General features: G+C 34.9%; 1 protein-coding gene across 1 annotated transcript in view; it reads right to left on the reverse strand.

Moving 5' to 3' along the window:
* LOC128640533 (VPS10 domain-containing receptor SorCS1-like) overlaps positions 1–15,718 on the reverse strand; it is a 1,407,808-nt gene that overhangs the window by 286,962 nt on the left and 1,105,128 nt on the right.

Raw genomic sequence — 15,718 nt, forward strand, 5'->3', positions numbered from 1 at the left:
GGAACCTGTTTATACAAAGCTCCATCAGTCCATAATCACAGGAACCTGTTTATACAAAGTTCCATCAGTCCATAATCACAGGAACCTGTTTATATAAAGCTCCATCAGTCCATAATCACAGGAACCTGTTTATATAAAGTTCCATCAGTCCATAATCACAGGAACCTTTTTATACAAAGCTCCATCAGTCCATAATCACAGGAACCTGTTTATATAAAGCTCTATCAGCCCATAATCACAGGAACCTGTTTATATAAAGCGCCATCAGTCCATAATCACAGGAACCTGTTAATATAAAGTTCCATCAGTCCATAATCACAGGAACCTGTTTATACAAAGTTCCATCAGTCCATAATCACAAGAACCTGTTTATATAAAGTGCCATCAGTTCATAATCACAGGAACCTGTTTATATAAAGCTCTATCAGTCCATAATTACAGGAACCTGTTTATATAAAGTTCCATCAGTCCATATTCACAAGAACCTGTTTATATAAAGTGCCAACAGTTCATAATCACAGGAACCTGTTTATATAAAGCTCCATCAGTCCATAATCACAGGAACCTGTTTATATAAAGTGCCATCAGTCCATAATCACAGGAACCTTTTTATACAAAGCTCCATCAGTCCATAATCACAGGAACCTGTTTATATAAAGTTCCATCAGTCAATAATCACAGGAACATTTTTATACAAAGCTCCATCAGTCCATAATCACAGGAACCTGTTTATATAAAGCTCTATCAGCCCATAATCACAGGAACCTGTTTATATAAAGCGCCATCAGTCCATAATCACAGGAACCTGTTAATATAAAGTTCAGTCAGTCCATAATCACAGGAACCTGTTTATACAAAGTTCCATCAGTCCATAATCACAAGAACCTGTTTATATAAAGTGCCATCAGTCCATAATCACAGGAACCTGTTTATACAAAGTTCCATCAGTCCATAATCACAAGAACCTGTTTATATAAAGTGCCATCAGTTCATAATCACAGGAACCTGTTTATATAAAGCGCCATCAGTCCATAATCACAGGAACCTGTTAATATAAAGTTCCATCAGTCCATAATCACAGGAACCTGTTTATACAAAGTTCCATCAGTCCATAATCACAAGAACCTGTTTATATAAAGTGCCATCAGTTCATAATCACAGAAACCTGTTTATATAAAGCTCTATCAGTCCATAATTACAGGAACCTGTTTATATAAAGTTCCATCAGTCCATAATCACAGGAACCTGTTTATACAAAGTTCCATCAGTCCATAATCACAAGAACCTGTTTATATAAAGTGCCATCAGTTCATAATCACAGGAACCTGTTTATATAAAGCTCTATCAGTCCATAATTACAGGAACCTGTTTATATAAAGCTCTATCAGTCCATAATTACAGGAACCTGTTTATATAATGTCCCATCAGTCCATAATCACAGGAACCTGTTTATACAAAGTTCCATCAGTCCATAATCACAGGAACCTGTTTATATAAAGCTCTATCAGCCCATAATCACAGGAACCTGTTTATATAATGTTCCATCAGTCCATAATCACAGGAACCTGTTTATATAAAGTTCCATCAGTCCATAATCACAGGAACCTGTTTATATAAAGCTCTATCAGTCCATAATCACATGAACCTGTTTATATAAAGCTCCATCAGTCCATAATCACAGGAAACTGTTTATATAAAGCTCCATCAGCCCATAATATCTCCTCAATCTAATCACTTAAAGGGACATACATTTTTTTATATGTATATTTCTCAGAAATGAATCACTGCATTGTTGATGATCTGGATTTGCAACATATATTTTAAAAATATTTAAAACAGTTTTTTTTTTTTTTTTTTAGCACAACGTGAACAGATTTGCAGTCCAGGGACACACTCCTTAAAACATGTGTTTATCTTATTTTATTTGCTGTGGCCAATTAGTGGCACATATAAAAAATGAGCTCCTGCACATATGCAATTACTTTAAGTCCTTGGAGTGCACTGGGGACAGAGGAAAAGTAAATCATGGAAGTGCATTGCAATTTTTTTGTCCACTGTGCATAATTAAACATTTTACTGGGGGTACGTTTAATGCAGTAGTGGAACTCTCCAGTGCGTCACTACTCACTATCTAACCGTGCACTTACACTACATGCTTCAGGATGACTAAATGTTTATGCACATTTGCTAAGAATAGTAAATGTTGATTGTTACAGTCAAATATTATTTAATCAACATTTAAATCTAGTCTATGGGAATCAATATTAAGAATCAATATTAAGATGCATTATTCAAATGTTAAACCTTTTCTATAGTAGCATTTGAATGACAGACAGATTGTAAAGGGAACATTTGTTCTTCAATCTGAATGCTACATTTCTATTATTTTCCAAAATTCTATCCTTCACCCATCACGGCTCGCAAGCACAGCTCTCAACATGTCAGCAACTTGTTTTTCTTTTTGTTTGTTTTTTAAAAGAAGTAACCAAGCAACACAATGGTTTTTTTTTTTTATAAAGGGTTAAGGGTGCAATTAGTGAATGTCTTAATCTCCTGTGTGCTGAGGCTCCCACTGACAAACAAAATGTCTTGGCATCTCAGGGGTTACGTATTGTATGTAGTTTAAAATCTGAAGATTAAAACAGAACAAATATATAAGGTGCACAAAAAAAAAAAAAAACTTCTGTGATTTCTCCATAGAGAAATCTGGTGAAGCTAAAATCAAAGTAAAATCTGTTTTTCTTTCATAATAATCTTCTTTGTTATTATGATTTTATGCAAAATCAGACATTTCATGGACTCTAACGCTTCTGACACTTAAGCCCCCCCCAAAAAAAAATCTAATTGAATGACAGTCTGGATTAGACTGACAGATAAAAAAGTTTCACATAGCGGCATCTGCAAAGGTGTCACGTTGCAGATTCAAATCATTCAGCGGAGACTAAACCCAGTAAGTTATTTGCAATTTGTTTTCATGTATTTATGGGTGCACACTTTAAAGTATCGTTCTGAAAAATAAATAAATACTCTATGGCCTAGATTACAAGTGGAGTGCTTAGTTATTGCGCGTCTGCAAAACGAGCGATAATTAATCAGTTATTACAAGTGGCTGATTATTGCTACCACAAGCTCACAATAGCAATTAGTACTTATACAATTAACTAGAGATCAGATCTCTGGTTAATTTTATAAATGTCCACCAAACGCCCCCAAAATACAGTCTAGTGCATTTTATTAAAAGATAAAGATAGAGGCATCTTTTTAATAAAATAACTGCTCTTTTGGGGCTTAAGTTGGCAGGTATGGGGTGTTTAAAAAAAAATGGCACTAATTTTTTTTTTTACATTGCGGGCTATGGGAACTTTGTGTTCCCAGTGAATATATATATATATATATATATATATATATATATATATAGTATATGCTTAAATGCATATATATTTATATGTTTATATGTGTTTATACACATATTAACACATACATATATATGTACATAATCATATATATTTATATTTGCTGCCGTCACTATGCTACTAAACCCCCTTCACTGCCCGAGGTTCTGATGCCGTCAGTGACGGCATCAGAACGAGGCTCCCATTTGAGCCTATTGAAGTGCACTCTCGTGAGCTTGTGTCAGCATTGCTGACAACTTGTAATACCATTGCACATTAGCGTTCACTTGTATTTCTCAGTGGGGTGCAAATATTGCTTTTACGCAATATTTAGCTCTCCACTTGTAATCTGACCCCATATGTTTAAAGATGTTGGCTGAGTTCATAATGCAGTTACATAACTTGGATTTCTGCCCTGCACTAGCTATAATATTAAATTGAAAGGCTATTTTAATTTTCTATAGATAAATTTTGCCTTGAAAACTACTGGTTTATTGATAGTAATGAGCTCAGTTTTTCACAAACTGTTCTAAGTGTAGAGAAGCAGAATACCCATCACAAAATGTGAGAATTATCTTTACTTTTTGTTAAAATGTTATATAAATAAGGTACCTATAAATATGCTTGTATACTACATTCTGAAAATACAATAAATTAATAAAGAATTGAACCATAATAATAAATTGCTTTAAGCTATGAAAAAAAATAACTAAATGTAGGTGTCTGAAACAATTGTAAAATAAACAGTTTATTAATATATTTTAAAATGTATTTGCATAGCTATTGCAGTTGCATTGTTCTTAGGTAAAGTTGTATTTATACCATCAGATTAAAAGTATCCAGATATTCTGTTTAATCAGTAGTTATTTAAACTGTTCCAAATGGTAATTTTATTGAAGGAATTATAGCAGTTGACTCAATGGTGTGGAGATTGTTAAAGGGACATTAAACCCACATTTTCTATTTCATGTTTCAGATAGAGCATGGGGTTTTAAACAATTTTCCATTATATTTCTATTTTCAAATTTGTTTTGTTACTCTGTATTCTTTGTTGAAAGGGATACCTAGGTAGGCTAAGTAGTTGCTAATTGGTAGCTGCACATTTATGCCTCATGTTCTTGGCTCAACCGAAGTGTTAACTAGTTCCCAATAATGCAATGCTGCTTCTTCAACAAATGATACCAAGAAAATGAAGCAAACAGAAGTAAATTGGAAAGTTGTTTAAAATTGTATGTTCTATCTGAATCATGAAAGTAAAATTTTGGGTTTCATGTCCCTTTAACAATCTCCACACCATTGAGTCAACTGCTAGAATTCATTCAATAACATTACCCTTTGGAACAGAATCTCTAGTTCTAAAATACTTGCACAGGGGGGGAAGAACGCCAAACACCTGCTCACATGACTTGTCACATGACCCTATCTAGGAGCTCAACCACTCTTATTTTAGAATTTACGAATAAAGATTTTCAGCTTCCCCTCCTAGGGAAGTACATTTTATTAAAGGAGCGCACTAGCTGAAAACATAGGTGCATCGTCATTTATTATTTATTACTTTCATGGCTTTATCGTAGCTGAAATGCAAAGATAATAAATAATTAAAATTTTAATAAAACTAATAGTACACGTTATTTTATTTGGATTGATTATTTTTATAGCACAACTTTTATTATAGTAAAAAACAAAATCTTTTTTTAACTTGTTTTAAAAAAAGACAAGTTTTCTACAAAAATATATCACAACAATCTAGAGATTCATATTTGCTTTTATTTTATATTATCAGATTGCAGTTGCTTAGCAACAGACCCAGAGATGCTAATTCTCTTCTAAAAACTATCATATTATTAAATGTGAAATGAAACGGAAATAACACCTTACAACATTTCCGTAACAAAGGTCCATTTTAACGTTAGCTTGAGTTTTAACCCAAAACAAAATATCAAAAATATTAGTTAGCCAAACAAGTAGCAAACATGTGACATTTTAAAGGACATGAAACCCATTTTTTTTCTTTCATGCTTTAGAAAGTGCAAGCAATTTTAAACAATTTTCCAAGTTACTTATTTTATCTAATTGCTTCATTCTCTTGATATCATTTGTTGAAAAGCATACCTAGATAGACTCTGTAGCTGATGATTGGTAGCTGAACATAGATGTCTCATGTGATTGGCTCAACCATATGCATTGCTATTTCTTCAATAAAGGATATCTAAAGAATGAAGCAAATTAGATAATACAAGTAAAATTGGAATGTTGTTTAAAATTGTTTTCTCTAACTAAATCATGAAAGAAAAAAAATGGTTTTCATGTCCCTTTAAATATTACAAAAGTTCTCCCAGACAGGCAGTCTAGACAAACACAAGTCTTTTTTTTTTCTTTTTCATGTTGGTTGATAAATCTTACGTTTTCAGTGGAACTGAGTGTGTCTCTGGTAATTGTGTAGAACAAATGCAGTGAAGAATTGTGATATGATACCTATGCTACAAAATAGCAAATAACATTTCTAGAGTTCAAACCGATTAGCGTTAATTCAAAGTTTATTAAAGTCTCTATATTTTTTTATCAGATAAATAAGCAACGCCTCATTTCACCTCCTACAGATAAAACCATAAAATTAACAAAAATATATTCATACCATGTCTGTAATAAATCAGTTATACATTTTATATAATACAGGTTAGATTAAATTCTGTTTTGAAGCTTTCACCAAAGGAAAATAGACACAAATTAATTATTTTCAAGGTTTTCTACTGTAGCTATGAAGAGGGGCATTTCATATATTTTCCATTAGAGATAAAAATGTATTTCTGTACATGAGTGTCAGTATGAAATACTAAGTTCCCTTTTTTATTTGCAATGCAAGTTGGTTGCCAAGAAAAAATGGCTTTTTTTCCCAAACGCTATGCATTTTAATTGAACTGTGTATGGGAAAAAGAAATCTTTATTGATCATAAAAATTATAGATTTGTTCTCTTGTATTGTTATTGATTATAGCGATACAACACGGCACATTTATTTTTCTACTAAATCTGAATTACTTTTCCCTTTACATTTTCTTCTTGTGTCCTTGCTAGTAAACTGTTGTTGAATGGAATATTTATTTGAGGGCAGCGGAGGTGTCTTGTTAACCTCTTGGATGCCAGATATGAGGGGTTAGGAAGCAGAACAAAATGCTGCTACAGACCCCTCTATATCAGTGTCTTGCTCCTGTAGCTAAAATATCCACTAATATCTAAAGTCCAGAAAGCAGTAGGGTTCTGAAGCATTGGAGGAGAACCAAACTGCCACCGCAAAATGCTTCACCGTCAGACGGCAGCTATCAGAGGTTAAAAGTAATACAATGCTGCATAAATCATATAAATTACTAGAACGCACAGATAACCATTCATCTGGAAGTCACAATAACACTTGAATCAGAGAGAGCAGACAAAACAAACTATAAAAAGCATACTGAGGTAGGCTCAGGGATGAACACTATGGGGTCGATTACAATCCTTTAGAAAAAGATTAAATAATGATTTGTCTAATAAATTCCCCATAGACTTTAATAGTGATTTTCTGTTGACATATTTTCTTAAAGAGACATGATACACACATGTTCTTTCATTATTCAGATACAGCATGTCATTTTATACAACTTTCCAATTTACTTCTATTACCTAATTTGTGTATTGCTTTTGATATCCTTTGTTGAAAGCATACCTAGGTAGGTTTATGAGCTGGGAGCTAGCTGCTGATTGGTTGCTGCACATATACACTGCATATCATTGGTTTTACTAATGTGTTACGCTAGCTCCCAGTAGGTCATTGCTGCTTCATTATAGAACAAACATAAAAAGGGGCGAACCGCCATTGACTTCAATAGGCAGGCAAACTTTAAAACCCACAAGGACTCTTTCTGGCCACAATAGTGATGGAAAAGTTGTTTCAAGGGGACTAACACCTGGACTGTGGCATGCCGGAGGGGGATCCATGGCAAAACTCCCACGGAAAATTACATAGTTGATGCAGAGTCTGGTTTTAACCCATAAAGGGCCTAAATCACCTAACATTCCTAAATTGTTTGGAATAACGTGCTTTAAAACATCAGGTATGATGTTGTTATCGATCAGGTAGTGTAAGGGTTACGGCCCGCTTCACAGTGACAGACCAAACTCCCCGTGTAACGCACTGCAAACAACCACAAACAGTCCATTTGCACAACCACGAGATTAGATAGATTTGATAGATAGATACATTGAAGGCAACTTCAATTAAATTACACTAGCAGACTGATGTTTCACAGTCAAAAAATATTTTTTTTAAATATTTACTCTACTGTTATAACAAATATTATTAGTGGCACTAGTTGGCAAGTGGGCCTGGCACACACGCTGGGAGGAAGGCAACTGCAGTTAGATTACACTAGATGACTGATGTTTTCTCAGTCAAAAAAAGTTTTTATTTTAAATATTTACACTACTGTTATAACAAATATGATTGGTGGGCACTAGTTGGCAAGTGGGCCTGGCACACACACTGGCAGGCAGGCAACTGCAATTAGATTACATTAGATGACTGAGTTTCTCAGTCAAAAAAGTTTTTATTTTAAATATTTACAAATATTGTTATAACAAATATGATTGGTGGCACTAGTTGGCAAGTGGGCCTGGCACACACGCTGGCAGACAGGCAACTGCAATTAAATAACAATAGCAGACTGATGTAAAAGATTTTTTTTAAAAAAGTTACACTAATGTTACAACAGATAGGAGTGATGGCACTCAGGATAGAAGTAGGCACAGTATGTGCTGGCAGCCTGACACACAGGCTGGCACTAGTGGCAGGCTGGCCTGGCAACTAAAATTAAATAACACTAGAAGAGGACTGATGTAAAAAAAAATTAAAAAAAAAAAATTACACTAATGTTACACCAGATATAAGTGGTGGAAAAAAAGAGCTATTAATCACACTATATGATGTGGGCCTGACACACAGGCCTGATGGAAAATGAAATTAGATTACACTAGCAAAATGATTTAAAAGTTTTTTTTTTTTTTTAATTTACAATAATGTTAAGCAGATATGAGTGGTGGCTGGCACAGCAATTAACCACAGTATATGCTGTGTAAGCCTGACACACAGGCCTGATAGAAAATGAAATTAGATTACACTAGCAAAATGATTTAAAAGTTTTGTTGTTTAAATTTACACTAATGTTAAGCAGATATGAGTGGTGGCTGGCACAGAGCAATTAACCACAGTATATGCTGTGTGAGCCTGAGACACAGGCCTGATAGAAAATGAAATTAGATTACACTAGCAAAATGATTTAAAAGTTTTGTTGGTTAAATTTACACTAATGTTAAGCAGATATCAGTGGTGGCACTAATCACAGTATATGCTGTGAAGCCTCACACACAGGCTGAAAGCCAGGCAAATTTAAATAAAATTACAAATAAAAAAAAAAAAAAAAAAAAAAAAACGACTGAAGTTATAGCCCTAAAAATGGCTTTTTGGGGGTGCTGTCCTTACAGCAGAGATTAGATGAGTCCTTCAGGACTGTAGTGGACACTAAATACACTAGCCTAGCTATCTATTTCCCTATAATGTCAGCAGCAGCAACACTAAAGCTCCTCTCACTAAGAAAGCAAGATCGTAATGAATCTAAAATGGCTGCTGCCCAGGAGCTGGGAGGGTCTGTGAGGGAGTGTCTGATGCTGATTGGGTCTAATGTGTCAGAAGGCTGTGACATACAGGGTCAAAGTTTCCTTAATGATGACACATAGGGGGCGGATCGAACATCGCATATGTTCGCCTGCAGCGGCGAACGCGAACAAGCTATGTTCGCCGGGAACTGTTCTCCGGCGAACAGTTTGCGACATCACTATTCATAACATGTCAGCCAGGCCTACGCCTCAGGCCTACGCCTCAGAAGTATGAAGTTAATGGCAGGAACGCTAATGCTTCTGTGGGGAAATAGATGACAGAAGGCTCAATACATTATCAAAATGGTCTTGGCTTCATAGCAAGGATCTTTATCATGAGCATCTATGAATCTAGTCCACAGCCTGTGAAGCAACCAGAAAGTTAAATGGACATGATACCCAAATATTGAAGCACATGAAAGTGATGCAGCATAGCTGTAAAAAGCTGACTAGGAAATATCACCTGAACATCTCTATGTAAAAAAGGAAGATAGATCAATCTATTATGACCAATGCCCCATACAGACAAGACAGATCTGAATCAGGTGGCAATTGGACTACTGTTCATCATAGAAACAACAATAGGAACCATAAGGACAATTACAAACAAAATAGTCATTATCAGATCAAACCAACAAATCAATATAGAAAACCCAATACATACATACACAGAGATAGGGAACAGCACAATCAACATAACTATAACAGATAAAATTACAACCAATATGACACATGGCATAGACAACAATCTCCTCACCAATCTTATTACCCACCTAAAAATCAATATGATAATCATAGAGTATATAATGAAAACTCCTATTATAGAAATAGAAGAAAACCTAGAGAGAATAGGAGATTTGATAATCATCAGAACTATGATTCACCCATTCAATCTAATCAGTATACTTATAAAGAGAACTATTCTAAGACAAATTATAATCTAAATCAGAACCAATATTTCCATTCAAATCGTTTCCAACCTTTGTCTTCTGTAACAGAAGACAATGTTTTTACAGAACGTATACCTAGAAGCAACACCACTTCTGCTTCCTCTCCTTTTTTAGACCATGCCCCCCACCATTGCAGAGCAATAATAGAGGAACCAAATCCCAGAAAAAGACCTCTTCATTTAGACCCAAGAGGCACAAGAGGTAGAGGCATTGCCACCAAGAAAGAAAAACATAATAAATTAGACAAGGGCATTTTCAACTTATCATCACACAATTTATCCATAGAAGAGAAAAGAATCCTCCACAAGGGTCTCTCATTTTGTCCACCTAATCCCCACAATATCTTCAATCTCTTTGTAGACTTAAATAGATTTACCAGAAAATTGTCATTGCAAAAATATTTTGCCCAAAAAAAATCTTAAAAAACACAATCTTTTGGAGGATGATACTATCTGCATTCTCACTGACAATATCAATATAGGAGAAAGGGGCATTTCTACCCAAGGTTCTATCAATTCTCTCACTGACCAACTTTTTGAAAGTGTTATTCATACTGACGTAAAAATGAAATCATCATTCTCTCCTCCATTGGGATGTAGCCAATATGTAGAAATTTATCACAATTTGGTAATTGATGACTTTGAAAAAAAAATTCTTCTACATTTTCGAAGAAGAATTTCTACAAAACTACAAGGTGAAAGGAAGCAGTCTCCTCCCTTGCAGGCAACCCTAATATCATCATACAGGATGCCGACAAGGGAGGAGGAATAGTAATACAAGATCCTTTGTGACTATTTATCAGAGGCCAAAAGGATCCTCAAATGATAGTAACTACTATAGAATTTTTAAAAACAGACCCCACATCTATTTTTTTAAAAGAATATCAGATATTGATTGAAAGAGGTTCCAATCTCAACATTCTAAATAAAGATGAGAGGAATTTTCTCAAAGTTAGTAACCCAAGTGTGGCACATTAATTACCATTTGCCAAAAATCCATAAGGATCTTAAACATCCTCCCAGTCGACCAATTATCGCCGGGGATAGATAATTTAACATTACAATCTATCTTATTACATTGACTTTTTTTTACAGAAACATGTAGTTGGCCTTAGATCCTACATTAAAGACAGTACGGATTTACTTAATAAAATAAAGGAATTTAAAAATAATGGTGAACTAGTATGGATCACCTGTGACGTTAGTTCCCTCTACTCTAACATTTCTCATGAGTTGGGTTTACAGACAATTTTGATGAAATTAAATGAAGATTACTACATGCCCCTCTTTCAAAAAGAGTACATTGTAGAATGCATTAAATTTATTTTACAACACAATTATTTTTTGTTTCAGGATTTATTTTATTTGCAAATCAAAGGTACGGCCATGGGCATCAGATTCGCCCCTAGCTTTACCAACATCTTTATGGGCATTTTTGAGGATACTTATATCTACAATTCCCCCTGCCAGGGCGAGTCTGGTGTTCTATGGCCGCTACATTGATGACTTGATTTTTTTATGGAGAAGTGATCTTTTCCTCAGCAACATTATTTGCTGCTTCTTCTCAACCAAAATGACTTTTGTTTGTCTTTCACTGCTGATATCAACAAGCAAACAATAGATTTTCTAGATCTCACACTAAGTTGGGATCAGTCAGGAAATCTCTGTTCAAAAACATTTTTAAAGAAAGTAGACAGCAATAGTTATTTAAACTTCAAAAGCAATCATCATATTAGCTGGCTATCAAACATCCCTTTTAGCCAATTCAAGAGAATTAGACGTAACTGTTCATCGTTAGAATCCTTTGACTCACAGAGCAAAATTATCTATCAAAGATTCCTTGACAAAGGATATCCTAATGATCTTCTGATTTCATGTAGAGATAAGGCCAGACTTTTAGATAGAGACATTTTACTCAATAAGAATAAGACCACCAAAGAAAAAGAGATGGATAACTTTTTCAGCAAGTCCATTGTTTATTACTCAATTACAATAATAATTATAAACAGATTAGACAGATTTTAAACAAACATTGGCCAATACTACTCAAAGACCCCATCTTAAAAAATCTAGTAGATGGCTATCCCAGAATCGTGTATACCAGGGCCCCACCCCTGAGGAGTAAGCTAGCTCCCAGTAAAAAAGTTAAACATATATTTTCCAATAAAAAATCCACTAGCAATACGAATTTTCTTAGTCACATAGGAGTCTACAAATGTGGAAAAAGAGGTTGTAATACGTGCAAATATATACCATCTGGTATGAAGAATTTTTACTCTAAAACTACTGGGAAAGTTTTTACCTATAAAGAAATTTTTAAATTGTAATTCTATCTTCATAATCTATGTTCTTGAATGTGTTTGTGGGGGCCCAATACGTGGGTCGCACCTCAAGAAAAGCCAGAACACGGGTGGGGAGAGCATTTACGCAATTGTAAAAAATTGTAAAAAGAAAAAGATAAAACACAGTATACCAGAACATTGCCTTAACAAGCATCAGGGCAACCCTGAAATATTCAAATTTTATCCTATAGATTACATACCTCCCTCAACAGATTACAATAGAATTATCAAATTAAGACAACGTGAAACCTTCTGGATTCACAAGTTGAATACCCTATGGCCATCCAGGTTTGAATTCAAACTTGGATTTGGCAGCGTTTAACTAACGAACACAATACCAAAAGTGTCCTACCCTAATGTCTTGTACCCAATACATCTTAGTTTTATTGTCGATATTGGAAATAGTATATCTGTGTTGTTAGGTCAACATTAGAATATACACAATAAATGCTGTTATGTTAATTATATAAATATACATTATTAGTTATATTATTAGTTACATTTTGTCATACATTGTAGGTACATTAATCACATTAAATTATACTAAATTTATATATATCTTTAACTCAATTAGTGAGCGTTAATATATACTGTCTATAAAAAGTTCACCCTTAGGTGCATTGGCACTCTTAATACAGTTACAGATACTTGTTGAGTACATCAACACACTTCAGATCCGACAAATTAACGAGCTTTATTACATTGTACATCGAAGAATTATTAAATTCATATTTTTCTGTAGAGTCTCATAGCCTTATCAAGTTTTTTTATTCTTTTTTGTCATCCTCCCCTTTTTTATGACATGATTACAAAAGCTGCTGAGTATTTTGTACACTTTACCCCAAAAAAGGTTTCTTTTTTTTATGTTTTTTATAACATAATATTTTTAACCATTGTTTTCCATTGACACACAGTGGAACAGTTTTTAATTTTGCAAACTATTAGTCTTGTTATTGCATGTAACAAAAGCATTTTATTAAGATGTCAGCGTAATATTGTTTCTAATATGTAACAAAATGCCTGGTTACCTTTATTGGTGGATGTCCCAACCAATCATGACCTTCCTATTGTATTTTTAAATGTTGTTTTCCCGCTAACTTTTATACTTACCTGATGAAACGGCCCAGTGAGCATTATCGGCCGAAAAACGCGTTGTATTTAGCTCCTAATAAATTCACCTTTTAATTATTTTTTCCTAGCATTTTGTCCGCTGACTTCTTTTTTCCAGACTTGTGATTTTAAAATATTTTTTTAGTTACTCGTTTTTACTCTGTCACCAACAAATCAGAATAACAACTTGTATTGCACTGTGTACGCTTTGAGCTTTCACACAGCTCCAGGTGCATTATTTTGGTTTGTTTACGTCACATCTTAGAAGGATTTCCTCCCATCAGAGAACAGCTGAGCCACAGCCGATGATCCAGTGCACACGCTGTGTGCAGAGGACAAGCCTGAGCCGATAACGGCTACAAATAATCAGCGTACTACAAATAATCAGCGTACTGACTGCTGTATTAAGGTCAGCCTGCCTAAATGCACTACTCTGCGAGTGCCAACTCCATTGTGAGTATACATCTTGCTGATACTGTGTCTTCTTCGGTGTCCATCTGGGTTCAGACGATATTGCACCATTGTTTTTTTGTGTTTCCTTTCTATCATAACAGATCTCCGATACGATTTCCATACATTCAGCGTACTGACTGCTGTACAAAGGTCAGCCCGCCTGCATGCACTACTTGCGAGTGCCAATCTCTTTGTGAGTATTCACTTGGCAGATACTGTTTTTGTTTGTATCTATTTGGTCCCTGACGATATTACACCATTAGGCGCTCTCTCTTTTTGTGCTCTAAAAAAGGAAGATGTTTACCTCAAAATGTCCTAAGTATTCACACCCCATTGTAAAGAGACTTTAAGCATCCAATTAGGATGTTAGTCCCAGGACTTGCAATTGAGTGTGCATCTGTCGTGTGCCGACACAGTCATGTTATTTTCCTATTCAGTTTAAAGGGATACTGAACCCTCAGATAGAGCATGCAATTTTAAGCTACTTTTTAATTTACTCCTACTTTCAATTTTTCTTTGTTCCCTTGGTATCTTTATTTAAAAAAGCAGGAATGTAAACTTACGAGCCGGCCCATCTTTGGTTCAGCACCTAGGTTGTACTTGTTGATTGGTGGCTAAATGGTATTCACCAATCAGCAAGCGCTATTCAGGGTCTGAATCAAAAATGGGCCGGCTTGTAATCTTACATTCCTGCTTTTTCAAATAAAGATAGTAAGAAAAATGATAGAAAAATTGATAATAGGAAGTACATTTTAAAATTTCATGTTCTATCTGAATCATGAAAGAAAAAGTTTGGGTTCAGTATCCCTTTAAGGAAGTTACTACTGATTGCTGATTGGCTAGTGCTTTTTTATTTCTTCTCTCAAGTTGCAGCTAGACCCGCAGCTAATATATAACTGTTCACAGAGCACTTATTCTGCTGAGCTGAAGAAATTGTGAGGTAAAATATCACTTTTGACAAAAAAGTGTTTATGTGATATTTTCATGTCAGCTTTCTACAGTTATGCTGGATCCACTTTAAAGTTATTTAGCATATGGGTAATATGTCCCTTTAAAGTGATGGTAAACTCACTTAAGTTAATTTACATAGTATGAAAATGTTTAAATATATGCATATTGATGCCAGTATTTCTGTTACACACACACACTGTATTTCTTATACCCATTTTTTATCCGGCTCTGTTCCCTGCTTCTATGCTGCCTCCGTATCTGAAATTCTTATGCTTCCATTTGACAGGCAGCTGTTGCATCCAATAGGAGCTGCACCATATGCCCTATGTTACCTACTGCTAGCATGCTCCCGTGCTGGTAACTTGAAGCCGCCTCTGCTTGAAGTAAAACTGCGCAATGTGCAGTTCGCTACGCTCTTTGCGCTGCTTAAAAAGTGAATCTGCTTCACCTTAGAGATTCACTGTTTGCTGCAGGGACAACATCGGCACATGTGTCTTTTTTTTATCAGCGAGTAAGAAGCGCAAAGCAAGCACTTGCACAGTTCTACTTCAAGCAGAGGCGGCTTCAAGTTACCAACACGGAGCATGCTGGCAGTAGGTAACATAGGGCGTATTGAGCAGCTCCTATTGGATGCAACAGCTGCCTGTCAAACGGAAGCATAAGAATATCAGATACGGAGGCAGCATAGAAGCAGGGAACAGAGCCGCATAAAAATGGGTATAAGAATATAGTGTGTGTGTAACAGAAATACTGGCATCAATATGCATATATTTAAATGTTTTCATACTATGTAAATTAACTTAAGTGAGTTTACCATCACTTTAAGTAAGCACT

The sequence above is a fragment of the Bombina bombina genome, chromosome 9, assembly GCF_027579735.1.
Source record: "Bombina bombina isolate aBomBom1 chromosome 9, aBomBom1.pri, whole genome shotgun sequence".
NCBI classification, from domain to species: Eukaryota; Metazoa; Chordata; class Amphibia; order Anura; family Bombinatoridae; genus Bombina; species Bombina bombina.